The 17,656-nt window shown below is 42.0% G+C and overlaps 1 protein-coding gene across 5 annotated transcripts in view; it reads left to right on the top strand.

Annotated features, from left to right (window-relative positions):
• ACSL4 (acyl-CoA synthetase long chain family member 4) overlaps positions 1–17,656 on the top strand; it is a 49,690-nt gene that overhangs the window by 9,569 nt on the left and 22,465 nt on the right. The window contains exon 1 of one of the 5 annotated variants that reach the window (XM_075107228.1): positions 289–395. The exons of 2 other annotated variants lie outside the window; for them this stretch is intronic. The gene's annotated coding sequence lies outside the window, so the exon portion shown is untranslated. Of the gene's footprint in view, positions 1–288; positions 396–17,656 lie in introns of those variants that run through there. 2 more of the 5 variants (XM_075107225.1, XM_075107227.1) reach the window with 2 other exon arrangements.

The following is a 17,656-nucleotide window of genomic DNA, read 5'->3' as shown; positions in this document are numbered from 1 at the left end:
TGATTCTATGATTCCTTCAAGCTGCGACCCCCTGAGGAGGGGTGACACCCTGAGACGCGTGTCTCCCGCCCGGCTGAGCACGGCGGCGATGGACACTGCCGGGGTCCCGGTCCCCACCGCCTCCCATCACTCCCGCCCGGAGACCCCAGCTCCAGCGGCGGCCTCGCCCCGGTCCCGCCCCCGCCCCTTCCTCCTCCGCGGCGGCGCGTCAGCGCGGCGGCGGCGGGAGGATTGGCCGGCGGGGCTGTCAGCGCGGGGGCTCGCCCCGCCCCCGCTCCCCCGCCCCGCCCCGGCCCGCCCTCCCTCCCTCCCTCCCCCGGCGCCCTCAGCCATTTTAGCAGCCGGTGGAGCTGCTGTCCCTGTTTTCTCCGCCGGTAGCGCCGGGACCGGGCGAGGTGAGTGCGCGGTATAACGGCCCCGGGAGGGTCGCGGGGAGCGGAGCGGGAGACAGGTCAGGTCAGGTTCCCCTCGCTGCCCCTCGGCAGCGTGCGGGATGAGGTGCGGGGCGGCAGGGTCGCCCCGTGCCCGGCGGAGGGAGCGGGGCTGACGCTCCCCCCCCCCGCCTCCCCGGGCCGTCCTCTGCCCCCGCCGGGGGTGGGACCACGCCCGGTGCCCGCCTGGGCGGAGGCGGGTGGGTCGGCTGAGGGAAGGAGCGGGGGTTACGTGGGGTCAGGTCGCTGCCGGGAGCGGCGGGGATGGCTCCCGGGGGGCCGGGCCCCGGAGCAGGTGGCGGGCACTGGAGAGGCTGCCTGGAGGTGCGGAGTCAGGGAGGAGCCGGGCTGGTGACCGAAAATAAACGTGCCCCGGGGCGTCTCCCCCGCTCGCGCCCGCCGGAGCACCCTCCCGCAACCCGCTCCCCGCAGCCCCCGGGGCTCGGCGCCGGGGCTCTCGGCCGGCGGGGGGACCGCGGAGCGATGGGCAGAGGCGGCTGCTCGGCCCCTCGGTGGGCGCTAGCAGCATCTCCCGCCGCCCGGCTCGGCTTTGCGGGGGGCTCCGGCGGGTTTCGTGGGCCTGCCCGGCACCTCTCCAGCGGCCCCTCCTCCCTCGGAGCCCCCCGCCCCTCCTTCGAGATGCAGAAAAGGAGGTTGGGCTCAGGATATGGTCTGATGCTGATGTAGCACGCGCAGAAACCCAGGAAAGCGTGATTCATCGCTCAGCCCTACGCGCGGGGCATGTTTTTCTATTTCGCGTCATTTAAAGCAGCTGTTAAAGCAAGAAGCGGGTTGAGGATCTTTGTTGTCCTGTTCCTCTGAGATAAGTTTCACTTTGGGGGGCCAGTTCTAAAATAGCTTTGTGCATTTTGTGGATTTTTGAAGCTTATTTGCAAAGCGCGTGTACGTGCGCTGCTCACCTCCCCTGCCCCGGCGGAGCCTGGACGCAGGTGGGCCAAGGGCACTGGGCCACTTCTCTGGTGCTGCTCTTGTACCTAATGATTTAAGGAAATAATTACGGCACCTTTTGAACTGTTCTGTGATATAACCCCCTTGTTTTTTTTTTAACATAATTGTTTCATATTTATTTTTTCCCCCCAATGCGGATACTCAATAAATGCAGATGGAGGTTACGGAGAAATTTGGTGTAAATTAAAGATTGTTTCAGATAAAATAAATGGACAGCTGTTGTCCTTGATGGTTGTAAAAGATGACTGCCAGGTTAAAGATAATATCTGTCCTTACTTTGTTGCTCTTTTCATCTCGGACTGTCGTAGCATAAAAATATGAATATGACACACTTCATCACTTACTGTTATAGACAAACTTGTATTTATAGCCTTGCCATTTCAGAGTGCAAAAATTAGCAATTAAAGCTACAAATAGGAATGAGAAACATATGTCTTTTCTCTTTTAATTAAGTTCTACTGTTTGAATCTTTGGGAATTGTCATCTCAGACTACCTGCAACAATTAAAGCAGGGATTTTTTTTTCTAAGATGTGAAAATCTTATATTTTAAACAAATCCCTAAACCAATCTCTTCTTTCCCCAAAAGAGACAGAATTAGCAGCGTTCCACAGTTACAGAAAGACTGTTTTGTTGCATTTAGAAAGACAACTTCCTCCCCCAAGAACCCCACTGTTTTAAGGTTTTCATGATGTGTTAATTATTTGGCTATTTGCATCTCCTGCAAACCTTACTCACGTATTACCTTTCACACTGTCTGTAACGCATACTGTGCAAACAAGTGACAGTGTCACCCCCTGTCTGCTGATTGAATCATCTAAAATTTATCAGCAGCTATAAATTTCCAGCATAATAAATGGCCGGTGTTCAGTGGATGACACCACCTTCTAATGTGAGGATTACTTTTCAACCCTTTTTAAAAACTATAGAATCTCCTCTTGTATTTGTATTAGATACAAATATATTCCAAGTGACATTAAGATATGTTTCTGGTAAAATAGATGCAGCCTATTATGCTGTTTTAAATGAAGTTAATACCCAAATGAAATACTAAACAGTAGCTGAAGCCAAGTAAATTTGCAAAATCTATTGAAGTTAATGATGAATAAATAGTTAGGTAGTTAACGTGACAAATGAGTGCTGGTTTATAGGAATACTGTTCTTAATAAGGAATTACTGAAACTAAAAAAGAATTGGAATTGATAATTAAGGGAGATCGTCATTGTATATGCAACCGAGCATGTGGTCACTGTGCTTCAGGACACTTACTTTCTAAGGAGAGAAGGAAGTTTCACAGAAGGAGGAAAGCAATTTCCTGAGAAACAAGACTTACAGTTTTGTTCCGTTTGTTCCTACAGTAGGTCGTTATTTTGATGGTGCAATGTCTTCCACCCTTTCTGTGGAAGGCACATCTCAGAAGTTGGCCAGACTGTTTAGTTTTTCTGCTTTCTACAGCAGCTAGGCAGTGACTGCTTTGGTGTTCCTCTTTTTTCAGAGTTACCTGGGATCACTCTCTGTCATGTTTCCACTTGGAAGGTGCTTAGTGGAGTAGGCTAGCTGTATGGAAGGGCCCAAGGGAAAGCTTAAAAGAGTATTTCTCCCATGCTAGTAGAGCTGTGCTTTACAGTGGATAGGAATTATTAATACTTTATGGTTGCTTTTCTTTTGCTTCCTTGTTTTTTTGTGTTGGAGGTGGGGAGGGAAGTTAGGAATGTCTATAATCTGCTGACATTCTTAGTAACTGCATATTTCCTCAAAACCTTGAACTCAGTAGATGGGCACATAAAAATGAAAGCTGAACAGAGCACTAGTCTCCTGTGGCTCGTAGGGTAACTTGTATCGCGCTGGAAGTGGAGTGACGGGTTTCTGTAATGATCTGTGGTGGACGTGAAGCCTGCCAGCGCCCAGGCCCTTTCTCACAGATCGCTGTTGGTGGGCTGAGTGGTGGACGGGGAGGACTTTGCCTTCATGCCGGATTAACGCTGGAACTACAAGAAGTCTTTGCTTGGTTTATATGAATGTGACCTAAAAGATGCTGTATAGAAGAAGACTTGAGCTTGCAAAGAGGGAGACTTCTGGCCACTCGCCAGAGTTGCCTAGGAGATGTGTTTTCAGTTTTCTCTTCTGCAGTAGGTACCAAGTGTGATCCACATTGAGCCACTTGGCCAAGATCAACAAAAATAATTGGACAGAACTTAAATTACAGTAGATCTGCTTTCCCTGCCCTACTTCTTAGGGCTATCAGTTGCTTCCTAACACTTCGTGCAAAGTGTACTTATAACGAAGATATTGCTTTAATATTGTGCCAGATGTGCATAACATTATTTACCTGGCCAAGTGCATGATACAGAGGTTAGGAATGAGTGGTGGGGGTGGAAGTTCCTTGTGCTGTTGGTGTCCTAGATAGGAAGCCTTTCTCCTTTTCAGGCCATAGCTCATAGTAGCTTTTTAGTCAGGACTAAACTTGGCGCTGGCTTGAACTTGATCTTCTGCAGAGGTTGGAGATGAGTGTGTGTGAGCAAGGCATGGTGGTACAATTGGCTGGAGAGTTATTTTACATTTTAAGATTATCCCAAATATAGTAGAAAACTCAGAGGGCACTTTGAGTCGTTTTTCAGTAAGGAAATAAATAGCACAGGCAGCCTTGGGAAATGGAGGAGCAGAACAAGTAAGGAAGGGTGATTGGGCATGGGCTGGGAAAAGTTTTCCTTTAGCCAACATGTTGCCAGAATTTCAGTTTGTGTAGTGGGTGATTTTTAAAGTTCGTGTATGTGAGTTGCTTATGATGGAAGTGAGGTCAGAGCTAATGCTGCCGCGTCAAAAGTCAGCATTTATTTTATTTGCTTTGCTTTTGGATTAATAGCAGTGTAGACATGAGGAATTGTTTCCCATTTTCTTTGCTTCAGATAGAGCTAAGCACTTGGGCTTTCCATAGAAATCAAAGAGTGCTTTTCACCTCAGTGTTTTGTAAGGAATCCTAGATAGGGAGAAAACAATTCCCCCCCCCCCGTATTTACATTTTGCATGTTTTTTTTGAAGTACAGTTAATGCCAAATCGATGGATATTGTGCAGCTGGGAGTTCACTGGGCTTCAAGGTGAGATATCTTTATCTCCAAGGTAGAGATAAAGTGATCCACCAATTATCACAGATTTAAGCGTCTCGGATTTGAAGTGATCCAAAGTGGATCCTTGGTTATCACTTTAAATCTGAGACTTGTAAATCTGCTATACTTGACTACCACTGTTGTTCAGTGAGGACAAAACTAATGAACTAGTATCTCCTTCAGTGTATATTGATGTGACTATTGACTCCCTAGAGTATGGTACTGCTTCATCAGTTGAGCTTCTTTTTCTAAAAGCATACTTGTAACTTGCATATTAGGCAATATATTTATATTTTTTAAAATTCTTACTATAAATTCATTGGTCTCTCAGCTGTTAAGTGTCAAAAACCAGGGCAGAATACCTGCACGCACATCTGTTTTACTTCAAACTGTGACGACGCTGCAGCTCATCTTACCGTTTTTGCTCATCACTTCCGTTAGTGTGCAGGGAAGATACCTGTATTTCCACACGCTGGTAACTGGGAGTGTTTTATAGCATAGGTGTATAATGGCAGTTAGAATATTAATGTATATATCAATTAAAAATATCTAGGTATGCTTGAAAGCCTGTGAAATTAGAAACAAGTTGACATGACAAGGACAGACTTAAAATAGCACATTACATTCCGGTACGTGTACTTTTAAAAACTGTACTAATTAAAGAGACTTTTAAATTATTATTTTAATAACTCTGAGGTGGTATTCTGTTTAAGCTTCCCTTACTAGAGAAAATAAGATTGTGAGTAACACCAAGGCAGTTACAGAAGCGCTTGCCTTCAGAGGATTTCTTTAAAAAATTGTTTAAATATATAATAAATGTATAATTTATTTTTAAAAATATCTGTTAATGACCTGTTTAGCCTACATCATTGTGCTTTTGTTCTAGTGTAAGCATGGCCAACATGTAAAATTTTTTTAACATCTAGCTAATGGTTATGTTTTGCAAAATTACTTGTTAGATCTGTACAGCAGACCTGGTTTTGTGGCTTTTTTAGCTATTTCATGATACTGTGCAACCCATTTTAAAGTGAAAGTAGTACAGTGTACTCTGATCCTTGTTCTACTTAGGCAAGTGCTTTACCTGTGTAGCATTTTAAATGTAAATAATGCTTAATAAATGTCACTTACATTCTAGGAGACACAACAGTACATTCAAGCAACGTGAAAGGACAGATGTAACATCCTAAGATACAAGATGTGCATTCTGAACCGCATCTCAACTGAGGCTGCCCTCTCTGTGCAATTACTCGGTTTCAACTGTAGTTACTGCAGTTAGGTGTCTAGTTTATGAAACTGCTTGTTTGTGTGTTTGCTGCGTAGCTTCACAACAGCAACTTGGGTAGTAATAGTCCCTCTAGCTGAGGTTCTTACTGAACGTTGTTGCACAGCAGCCCACAGGCATACGGTGTGTGCAGGGCCGGGCTCCGTGAGCAGCGGTGCCCACCTGCGCGCGCCAGCGTGCTGTTTGACATCGCTGGGCTGCTGCCGTCGGGGTGATCGGGGACCGAGCCCTCCAAAACACCTTCATTTCCGTGCTGAAATTCTGGACCCTTAAACAACGCAGCTCAAAACAAAAGCATGCAAGAGCTGCTGCTTGTTTCTTAACGTGTCTCCTCCAGTTCCCAAACAGTTGTATTTTCAGCTGTGCCTCTGCCCACCCGCACCCTTTGCACTTCTGTAACTGTTACACCCCTTATACACCTTGTGCTCAGCTCCAGTGTCAGAAATGGAGAGTAGCCCATAAAATAATTAACTGTCCTCCTTGGTAAGTGACCTGTAAGCCGGTTTAAGGGTTTTGTTTGTACAAATCCTGCTCATAGAAGTAGAAAAAAATACTAGCACAGAGAGGAACTGAATAAATTACAATATTAAGTATGTGATACCACAAAGAGAAATTCTCTTCAGTGTCAGTAGTTAAGTGTTTTGTATTTCCCAATTCAGTTTATTGTAAAAGAAAGAAATGGTGTCTGCAGAGCACACATGTTCCCTAAGGCACTTCTTCCATGGCTGCCAGAAAATCTTTGTTACGTATCACAGTAAGAGCAGACTTAACACTTGGGTTTGGTTTTTTTCAACAGTCTGCTAGTGCAAGCAAATTCTTACTGTCCCTCCGTTGCACAAATGCTTTTACAGACAGAAACACTGCCGTGTTGCTATATCTGATAGCTTTTCCTATGATTATGTTCCAACATGCCGGTTTCTTGCTGCGGAACCGCGAGGGCCCCAGTATGGCTGGAGGGGCTGATGCTGTGCCTCACAGAGAGGGAGAGAGCCCACTGTTCTTCGTTCGACCCTATGCCTACCCTCCACAGCATCAAGTGGACACACCTGTTGGCTCCTGTCCTCAAATTTTTTGTATCGACCACTCTGCTAAAACATATGAACTGTGCTCCTTGGTTCAGGATCACGTACTGATGAGCCTGAAACTGAAGTCAGCATCTCGCTGGCCCTTTTAAAGGGAAAGCTAAAGGTGTGCTGTGCTTTGGGAAACAGAGCAACTGAGTTGCTCATTCCAAGTCCAGCTTACTTGGGTCAATAGCAAGCTTCATATACAAAAATATGTGCTAAAATAAGACCTTTCCCAAAATAAAAGATCATTTATTTTTGTATTCATATAATGATTGCTCATCTGGCTACAAGTCTGGTTTGATATTTTTAAATAAGTTACTGTTTTGTGAATTTTATTATGTGTGTTTCTGTACACTAGGACCACCCCTACAACTTGAACCAAAAACTCTACTAAGGAAGCTGTGTTCAGAGAAACATTAGACTGCAAATAATGAGTGTTCATCTAGTGCTCTGCACTGTTTGTTTCTCAGTGAGATACAAAGAGCACTCGCTGTCTGACGAGATACTACAAAACATTTGCTCTAACTTCACACCATGTTCAGGTCACAATTCTGCACCTATTTATGGCAGGTGGCACACAGAGCTGAACACATTTACATGAGCGCTGCCATCGGTGTCCTGTTGGGTTGGCAGGGTTGAGTGAAGCTGGTGGTGAGATCACAAGGAGCCTGGATTGCGATGCTTGCTGATAAGAGTCTGCTGCAAGTGTCTTGCTGAAGGAGAAAAAAAGGCAAATTGATATAACTGGTCAGATTTACTGAAACACTTCATGCGGCCTAAGCAATTGGCCAGTGCTTTGTTGTTTCCTTTCTAGTAGTTACACATGCAATCATTTTTTAAAAGATCATGCTATGTTCAGTTCACTTCAAGTACATGATAAGTAGAATACACAGTGAGTCACTCTCAGCAAATGTTTTGTCTTAGAAGCTAGAGGAGTTGAGCAGCCTATGAAATGCTGCTCCCTCAAATATGCTAGTTAAGTCTGAGGAGCTAGAAACCGAATATTACTGCATGCTGAATATTGGCTCGAAGCAAAATACATGGCTGAGGGCATTTGTTTCGTAGCTTAAACTGTCCCCTTGGTGGTCAGCTGCTGTTTCCTGTACCATACAGCCACTTCACATTAAGATTACTTACTCCTGACCTTCAATAAATAAATTATGCATATTAAAATTCTTCGGGGATATATAAAAGTAATAAATTTTTAACAAGATACTTCAGTGTTTGGGAATGAGGTTTGGGGTTGTTTTGCCTTTCAATAAAGATAAAAGTAGGTTGGTTATCATGTTCCAGCTTCTGGTTACCACAAACCCCCTCCCTTTTTTTCCCCCCCCCCTCTTCTCTCTAATACTGCGCTTCCATGAACACACTAAGCTTGCAAAAGCTGCAGCCTGCACTCGCTCATTCTGGTTCCTGGCAAGAGGGACAGGACAGACTGGGACAGCAAAAAATAGGTGGAGACTACTTGTTTAGTGCTTGTAGCTCCATTTTATGCTGTTAAAAGTGCTTACAAAGCTGCGTTGTAAAGGTGCAAGTAATTCCGTGTCAGTGGGACTAAACCAAGGTTACCGCTTCCTTCCTTGCATGACTGAATAGGGAGCTACGTCAGACAACTGGCTCAACTTAAAAGTTATGCATAATTGGCTGCCTGCAAAATTTGCAGCCCAAGGGAGCAGTCGGTGTGAGATCACCACAGTCCAGATCTGGATTGACTTGGCTGCCATGAACCTACACTTGAAGGCTCTGGTAGGGAACCAGCAGGCTTGGTGCACTGTTTTCACTTCCCTGTTGGAGTCTCCATTACACTGGGGTCACGTTATGTCAATAAAGTAATTTGCTTGAGCTGTGTTATATCTTAAAATTTGTTTTAAGTACTAACCTCTTTTCTGTTCTTAGAGTGGCAGGTTTTGGTTTGGTTGGGTTTTTTTTTCCACAATGAAAACATACATACTAAAAATATCACAATACTATATAGGAAAGGTGTTTTACAACATTTTTTCCATATCTTTGAATGTTACATAGAGTTGAGGCAGTAAATCTGCAGCTAGTGGTAATGTCAAATAATGACAAAGTAATATAGCAATAGAAAGGAAAAATGAAAAAGAAGCAAGAGAGAGGTGCTGGTTTGTGGTGCCTATGGCCTTTTTTGCACCAGATGCAGAAGCAGGACATGAGGATGGTGTAGTTTCTGTCTGTCCATAGTAGCCCACTAGTTTGTCATTTTGCACATTACTTTCCATGAAGACAGCTGTATGTACAGCTGATTCATACTGTCTGTTTACATAGTATAATTTAATACTGAATTTAAGATAGCCTTGGTTTTGTGCCTGTTAGATAGACTTGTTTAATTTTCATTATGAAAATGGTTTCTCTGTTTATTTCATAAGCATGCAAATAGTTTTGCATTTTTATGAGCTCCTCTGTTCAAACAACTTGGTCAAAAGTGCTTTCATTATGAAATCCATCACCACAGGGAAGAGGAACAACTGGAAGGTAAAACTAAGCTTGCTGTTCTTCAACGCAAAGCAGGGTGAGAAAGTGAGAGTTGGAATGGGGATCAGAGCAAGATGATGCCTTAGAAAACCATGAGAGCGTCCTGCTTGTATGAGCACGCTACTTTTTGCCATTCTGGGGTTGTCAGTCCTCGGTCTGGCTTGTTCATGGATTATACGTTATCCTTGCTGTTCAAGTTCATACGAGGGGAGCTGTATAGGTATTTCTGCATTTCACCCAAGCTTGGTCTTTTGGGCATATTTTTCTTGCACGCCTTTAAATAACAATACCTACGCAGTGTATGTTACAGTTCCGTAAAACTCGGCTGAAAAAGAGAGCGTGCTAAGAAGTCTGGCAATTTTAGTCTAACATAACTGAAGATAAAAACTTGTTCTAGCCTTGAGCTGAGTTCAGGTTATTTGAATGCTCAAAGATGGTCCGATGAATGAGAATAGCATACACAGAATGGTCAGAAATAAGTGTAAGACTCCTTTCAAATCACATTACCTAATGCAAACTATGAGGTGGTGACCAGCCTTGTGGTCTTTCTCCCCCCATTCCCCAATGTAAAAATACCGCAGTTATTCAGGTACAACCTACACCCACTTAAAAAGTTACTGTTGTTTGGAAAATAATCCTCGTTTAACCTGGACCAAATGAGTCTGAACTGCAGTGCAGAGAAAGAGATGAGCGAGCAGAGGCAGGAGGGTTGATGGAAGGAGGAGCAGGGCTTTGGGGAGACCCTCACTATGCTTCCTGAATATACAGGTCATTTTCGCTGCAGTTGGGTCAGAAATTCTGGAGTATATGCATGAAAATACGATACGTACAGCTTGTGTGTATGCAAATACTACTTTATACCTAAAGTATGGATTTTAGGACTGCACCAACTGTTTTAACACTTGTTTTTCCTACCTCTGAGTCATGGTCTGTGCCCAGACATTGGATGCAAATGTAAGGGGGAGTGTGCGATCTTATTCTCTGGAAGGCCATGGTGGATAAAGTTGCTGTTGGCTGTTCCTCTAAGGTAACTCATCGGTGTTCCTCAAACAGACAAAACAGTTTAATAAATTTGTTACATATTACGATGAAAAATATTTCTGTAACTTGCATAGCCATAAGTAGATTAATCTTTAAGAATGGTAAGCTTTGAATGCTGGGTTGCTGGAGCTTTAAAGTTGAGGCTATTAAAAGCAGTCTAATGTCATAAAGCTGGTTTTAACCAAGAGTAAATTTTAAAACTTTTTGTCAGGCACAGTGTTTGGCCGCATGTTACATCATTCAAACATCTGAGCGCACTCAGAACATAGAATATAGGTGAAAATATAGCACTTGAGAATGATAACGTAATGAATTTCTAGTGGTATCCCCTGACCTGTAAAGTATGTCATTAGCCGGTTGCGTGTTTTGAAGTAGCAGGTAGTATTTTGCAATTGTACAAATGGTACTGGCAACAAACAGCTGACAAAGCTCATATTACCAATCCAGGAAAACGTTGGATTGAACGGTCTATTTAGATATGTTTATAACCTAAGAGACGCCTGGAGTTTTCACTATTTAATTTTTTTCTTTAGATTTTTTTCGTGAATTTAATGACCTGTCTCCCTAGGCCTCCCTAGCAACATTTGAACTGCAGTTGCATTAAAGGTAAAGGGTGACTTGGTTTTTTGTGTGCTGGTGAGCGGTAAGATTGACAATAACTAGGGAGTGGGCACTTAAATAACCCTTACGAAAACCTTCCAACAGGGAGCTTTGTCCTACCATCACTATAATGATCAGTCCTAATACTGATAGGCTTGGAATGGGGACTCTGTATTTTTAGGTTGAAAATTAAACATTTCCTGACAATGTTAGCTTTTTGAGCATCTCTGCATTTGGTAACAAATTAAATATATAGATTTTTTAATTACTAACCATAAATTGCTGTTGTGCCATACTAAGGATTTTTTTCTGTCCCTTTTTCAGAGCAAAATAGTTCCTAAAAATAATTTGAAAGAATGGTCAACAGAGTCAGTTTCCTCTTCATGCTTCCTTCAAAATTTGTTAAGTCTGAGACCACTTTGTCTGTTTAGTCTAGTCTGTACAGTTTCTTACTTCTGCAGTTGCTACTGTGACTCCTGCTTTATTCATAGTAAAGGTGATCTAGTTACCTAAATGTCAAGTCATGCCATCAAGCCACTTGAGTTTTAGCTGGGTGGTTTGCTGCAGATAGTCACGCACACTTTTTTTATGTCTTTTGAGCTGGCGGGGCTTGAACAAATTCCTTTCTGGAAGCTCTGTGGCTGTGCTAGTGCACAGCTGTCCTGTGCTAGTACGTGTTGCTGACGGGTAGGACGTATTAGCGCAGGTACAATTGTGATAATACGGTTACGCCACCTCCTTGGCCAGAGTTGGCTTGTTCTGTGCTTCCAGCCCAGGCTTTGAGCACGTGATATTGTGACCCAACCCTGTAAGTATGTCCTCTGCTGTTTTGCAAAAGCTACTTGGATATTTTGGACTAGGAGCATCAAAAGCTGCCTGCCTCTGAAACTCTACACCCCAAACAGCATGTTGGTGTCTGTAAATAAGAAGCGTGATAAATGTGCCTGCACGTGTATTAGGGGGTAGTAAAGTTCAAAACCTGTTTAAAACTGTCTCAGAGGTCTTTTTTTACTCAATTTTAAAAAGCTTTTCTCTAAGAATTCTGATAGTTTCTACCTTGTTCTCCTGTCTCAGTATGACTATTTATGTTCGGACTACTTTTGCATTGTTTTCCCGTTTTGGTGATGTTACACTGCTCAGAAGGTTGAACAGGATAGTGTGTAGAGCCCTTAAATCTAAAAACTGGAATGTGCACTTTGCCTTGTAGGAGAAAATGTACTGAAATTTGCTTGGTCATATCGCTTCCTCTTTGAAGTGCAGATAAATATCAAAGAACTGTTATGACACAGTAAGTCAGTAAGATTGCCTTCCCTGGTAGAAAATGCCATCACCAGTATTATGTCCTTTGCTGATGGGTAAAATCCCCAACGGCGACTAAATTGGTATACGCTGCATTGTTTTATTATCCATGTACAACTCATCCCAGGCCTATACTTCCAGATCTTTCATATAGAAATTAATACTTGAGTTGCCAAATAATGTTATTAAGAGAAATGTACCCTGAAGATATCTTAGTCTATCATAAAGCACGTGAAAGTTGCAGAAAACAAGTTCACTCACAAAAAGTTTAAAGTGAGCAAAAAGTAGCACTAAGAAGTCCTGTCTTAGATCTTCATCTGGGAATTCCAAGTGTGGATCTAGGGATGGTATCTATCTAAAAATGAATCTGGGTATGTTTGGCTAGAAAGTGATAGGACAGGTTCACCATGAACCAGGCAATGGACTGTGCTAAAATTTTGCATTAAGACCACCATAAAATTCAGTTCCTTAAACATACAAAAGACATCATCGCTTTTGCACTGGAAAATACTGTGACCGTGCAAAAGACTCAGATATGCTTGCTCCTAATTTTTATTGGTGCTCGTAACGTTTTCCTCTGCAGCTTAACTAGTTACACAATGAAAATGAAAAAGAGAGATGATTCATGCCTGAAATCTCAAGGGCTGCCCTCTCAGATGACCATGGGTGGGAACAGTTCTCTTAAACTTGTATTCGTTAAGTGCACTCAGTCATCAGTATATTAGAACATTGCAAGGAGAGTATTTCTTCAAATTGGGAATAAGAAAGCCTAATTCTTTTTGCTTAGTCACAAAAAAGGGAGGAATTTGCATTTGGATGTAAACCACTAAGAGAAAAGGGAAAGTGTATTTCCCAGCTGTGGTGCTTCTCTTGTTGACTGTTCCCACAGAATTTTGAAAAAACCTCTAAGAACTTTAGAAAAATCCCTCCCCAGCCCCCAGTACACTTTTTGGTAGGCAAAAGACAGTTAATGCAGGATACGAGGAGGACCATTTACTTCCCCCACCTCCTTTTTTTAAGTGTATAATTAATTTTACTACCTAAATTATGACCAGTGTCTGAGAAGGAAGCAAGCTAATGCCACTGATGAGAGATGATGGAGTTTTTGAAAAGCAATAAAGGTAAATATAAAATTGGTGGAAGAATTTCTTGTCAGAATGAAAGCTGGAGACAGGTTTTCTGAAATAATACAGAATTATATTTAGAACTTTAGTCTGTGAAATTATACAACAGCTGCTGTTGGCAAGACATTTAAAAAGAAGTGCATAAACTGTCAGAGTAACTACAGTAAAAGGGAGAAACTGTTGTAGTCCATTGTCGTGTCTGGATTTCGGCAGAACGCCGGAGGTGAGTATTACCGGACTTTCTCAATAGGGCATTAAGAGGGATTATGATGATCTCTGTCATTACGCTGCCTGTTTGCCTGCCAAGGCTGGACTTGTGTCCATGCACTTTAACATTTTACTGTTTGAGTTGCTCCTTCCACGAAAAGTTTATTAGAGAGCAATGCTGCTAGATTTCAGGAAACTTATAAATAAAAGAAGTAGCTTTTAATGACTGGCTTCCCTGTGTTCATGTTACTAGGCTTTGGTCAGACAAATCTATTAGCTGAATCCTACTTAAAGAAGAATAATTCAGTGTTTACTTTCTCCTAACTTCTGTTCTTATGTAGTAATAGATTCATGTTGCAATTTTATTTTACGTTGGGAAACACCATTTTACTTTTAAGGATTTCTAATGCGTCAGCACAAGAGTACGTACAATTCCTCCTAGGTCATGCTGTACAGATGTTTGGTAATGTACCAGATTTGAGGCCAGGAAATAAGTGTTAATATTTAATCTGTGCAGCTAGGGTAATGTCATTAATGAATTTTTTTTCCTTGTTTGGTAAAACATCATTAACATTTGTCCAACCCTAATGCCATGACTCGATCAGAGGCTGAACTTGAAAGCGTATATTCCAGGAACCAGTGAAGCAGCTGTATCCAACAGGCATAGGCATAAATACATTGTCTCTGGGTAAATTTTAAAAAGCTTCTACCTGGGGAGATTATTTCCTGTACTCCTTCATCTTCACTTGCAAAATAAAAAGCACCTGATGCCTTAATTTCCTTACGTTGTGAATGGATGTTGTTGAAATGATTCTCATAAGCATAGGGTAATAACAGGAGAGGGGAGGTGAGCACCCTAACTGTTAAACAACCTGCTGTCCATGCGTATGTTTCTAATACTGACAATAAGTTGAATATAGATAAAAATGAATGTTCAATAGACCCAGGAAAGGACCTAGCAGTTAGAGGCAAAATGTTAGTTACACAAGTTATATTCGTACTTTTACCTGTGGTACCCCCATCGCAAGTTTCTTAATATTACAGAACAAGAATACTACACCGGGCTTTGAAGACTGTAGAAGACTGTACCTTCGTTATTTACTTTTATTGCCCCCTGAAAATGCAGGGAAAACAGAGTTCTTAACTTTTCTGTTACAAAAACAGCTATCTCTTCATTCACTGCTGAGTGAGATGAAATGGTGCCATGGTTTAAGAAGTTAAACGAAAGTAGTAACTAGCGTGAGTGTTACTAGTCCCTTTCAACGTGAATTAAAACTGCTCGGCTTAGAACACCACAGAACAGTGTGCCACCCTTCAGATGCCTGTATTTCAGACAGAAAAAATGGAGTCTAAAGTCTCACTTGTGCTTTTGCGTTGTTTTACTTCTCCCTTTTCTAGCGGAACTGTCTTTTTTTGGCCTGTAATTGGTATCTTCAATCTCATTTTCAAGTTAGAATCACCCTTAAAAATGAAAATTTTAAACATTATCTGGTTATAAAAAAATAGGCTTAAATGCTGCTTTGTAGTTACGTATTATGGTAGAGACTGAACAAACAGTCCATGATACAGATCTATACAGAATAGTCGGGATGTTCAGTAATTTTTATTATTCTTTTTATTTAACCTGCTTCATTTGTAATGCTTAAAAATAAAACAAAGATAAAGAGGGCAATTGATCCTCCAGCCTGTAGTTTCAAACTGGTACAGTACAGGTGAATGCAAAGAGCTTCTGTTGTAATAAGCCCTAAAACAACAGGTGCAATAACAGGCTTTGGAATTTATTTGAAGTTGTCTAAAATAAGATAATGTTTTCAACACTCTTTAACTTACCAAGTCTGGACTCAAAGGAGGCATGATTTTCCTGTGGGGAAGCAAGCAACAAACCTTTTTTGTAATGTATGAAACTGGTTTTAGTATAAATTGTATGTATTGGGATTATTCGATTTCAGGTATCAGATTTCTCAAGGACAGCTTTTGCAGGCAAGAAAAATGTTACGGAAGATGTGGCAAATAGGGCTTTTTATTTGTGCGTCTGAAACTGATTTGGACTTCTAGACTGTATAATTCAGCAATCTTAGGAGAGGCCGCCACTTTTGTATTTTTGCAGAGTAGTTTACTCCTGGGAAAGAAGCAGAAAACTGAAAGATGATGATAACTTAAATCTCAGTAACTGGATCATCAGAGCTATGGAAGTCACAGCCTTTCCCTTGCAGAATGATTGTGTAGCTAAACACAGAACTAGCCAGTCAATCCATTTTGTGTTAGGCAAGGGAAGGAGGAGATTATCAATTTTTACTTGACGGTTTACATAGCTTTTGCTGGAGAACTTCCACTGCCACAGAGCCTCTAAAATTTGTCCTTGATCATGCCGCTTGTCTTTTCATGCGCTCGTTTTAAGAAGTTGGGTGGAAACAGTACAATCGCGTATCTCCGCTGTTGAAACATTGGAGTAGGAGCAACTTTTGCCATAATGCCTGAAGAAACTGAGGTATATGTTGAGGGGATTAGGCTGAAATACTTTCTTTTTTATTAGTATAGAATATGCATTTCCCTTTTTAATTATTGTGCCCTTCAGTCCAGGTATGTTTTGTAGATGTTGGAGGAGTTTTGAGGTAATACCAGTATTTTTCAGTTGCGGATTTTCTCCTTTTCCATCCTCTCCTGAAATACTGTCTGCCCAAGCCGCCGATCCTTGCCATGTTCGTTACCTAAAATGCCAATGACACAGAAGGATGCCTCTCGCTTACCTCCTTTACCACAGCAAAGCGTTGACACAGCTGAGTTGCCGTTAGTTACAGCGACTGCTAGCGTTCACGGTACTGTAGCACAACTTGGCTTGACTTGAAGCCTTGCGTGCCCTAGGCTTTGATCAGATCACAGCATAACCAGTACAGACTGTGTACGGGCTTGTGAGCGAGGGAGCGTTGGAGTGGATGAGCCTCGGGTATTTACAGAGCGGATTCTGGATAGAATGTAATGAGGCAAAAGTAACAGAGGTGGGTCTTGAGGAAATACTTTCCCCATTCAGTGTATTCTTAGTCAACAGTTTTCAGTTGTGGAATCTTGCCTTGACCTTTTATGCTTTCTGCCTTTGGGGCACACAAACAGCTCTTACCCTTTCACCAAATATTTGCTTGCCCTTATGTTACAAGATTAGGAGAGAGAGTTTCACACCAGCCTGCTAGGTAATTGAGAAACACGGGGTAAGCGTGGCTGGTCTGGTTTCCATTACAGTAGGTGTTGCAGCAATAGATGTATGACACTTGACACTTACAAATTGGGTTGGGTTTTTTTTCTGATTGACATTAAGTGCATATATGTTCTGAGGCAGTAAAACAGAAGTAGTGAATATAAAGGACAATAATAATATTTTTTAAAAAATAAAAACCTGATCTTTGTTCAGTAGCTAAGTAAAACATTGTATTAACTACTTTTCCTTTTTAAGCAGCAGTAAGAGAAACAAGATTTCCTAATGCTACTTGTGTTTTTGCTATTTCAAATAAAATTTAGATATTGAAACAGGGACCCTCGGCTTACATCAGGATCCACTATATCTGACTTCCCCTCCCCCTGTCTGTTGGGCCATAGGCACTAGTATTCACACTGCACAGACATAGTAAGGGCTCTTGAAAGTTCGCTGGCTTGGAGCTACTATTGCATTGATAGAGCACAGAAGTACTTCTGAAACCTGCTGGCATTTGATTAGATTACCTCTGGACTTTTCGTTGCCCTTTGACGTACAAAATTGTGTAAGAGGAAAATGTGTAGAAATCTGCCTGTGAGAAAGGAACAAAAATCGGATCTTATGTACTTTTTTTCTACCGTGAGTAACTTGCATTAATATTGGCAGAGTTTGTTTTCATAAAAAACACTGGCATGATGTAAAAACTGAATCATTTCCCTTAGTTTTTCTTCTTTCAATCTTTCTAACCAAAAAAAAAAAAGTCATAATTAGCCACAAGATTCTTCTAGCTCTTACTGCTATTTAATCACAGTCTTCTCATCTGTAGAAATGTTCTCTCATTCTGTGTGTGACAGGT

Source organism: Phalacrocorax aristotelis, chromosome 11 (assembly GCF_949628215.1).
Source record: "Phalacrocorax aristotelis chromosome 11, bGulAri2.1, whole genome shotgun sequence".
Lineage (NCBI taxonomy): Eukaryota > Metazoa > Chordata > Aves > Suliformes > Phalacrocoracidae > Phalacrocorax > Phalacrocorax aristotelis.
This window is presented reverse-complemented; position numbering and strand designations above follow the sequence as displayed.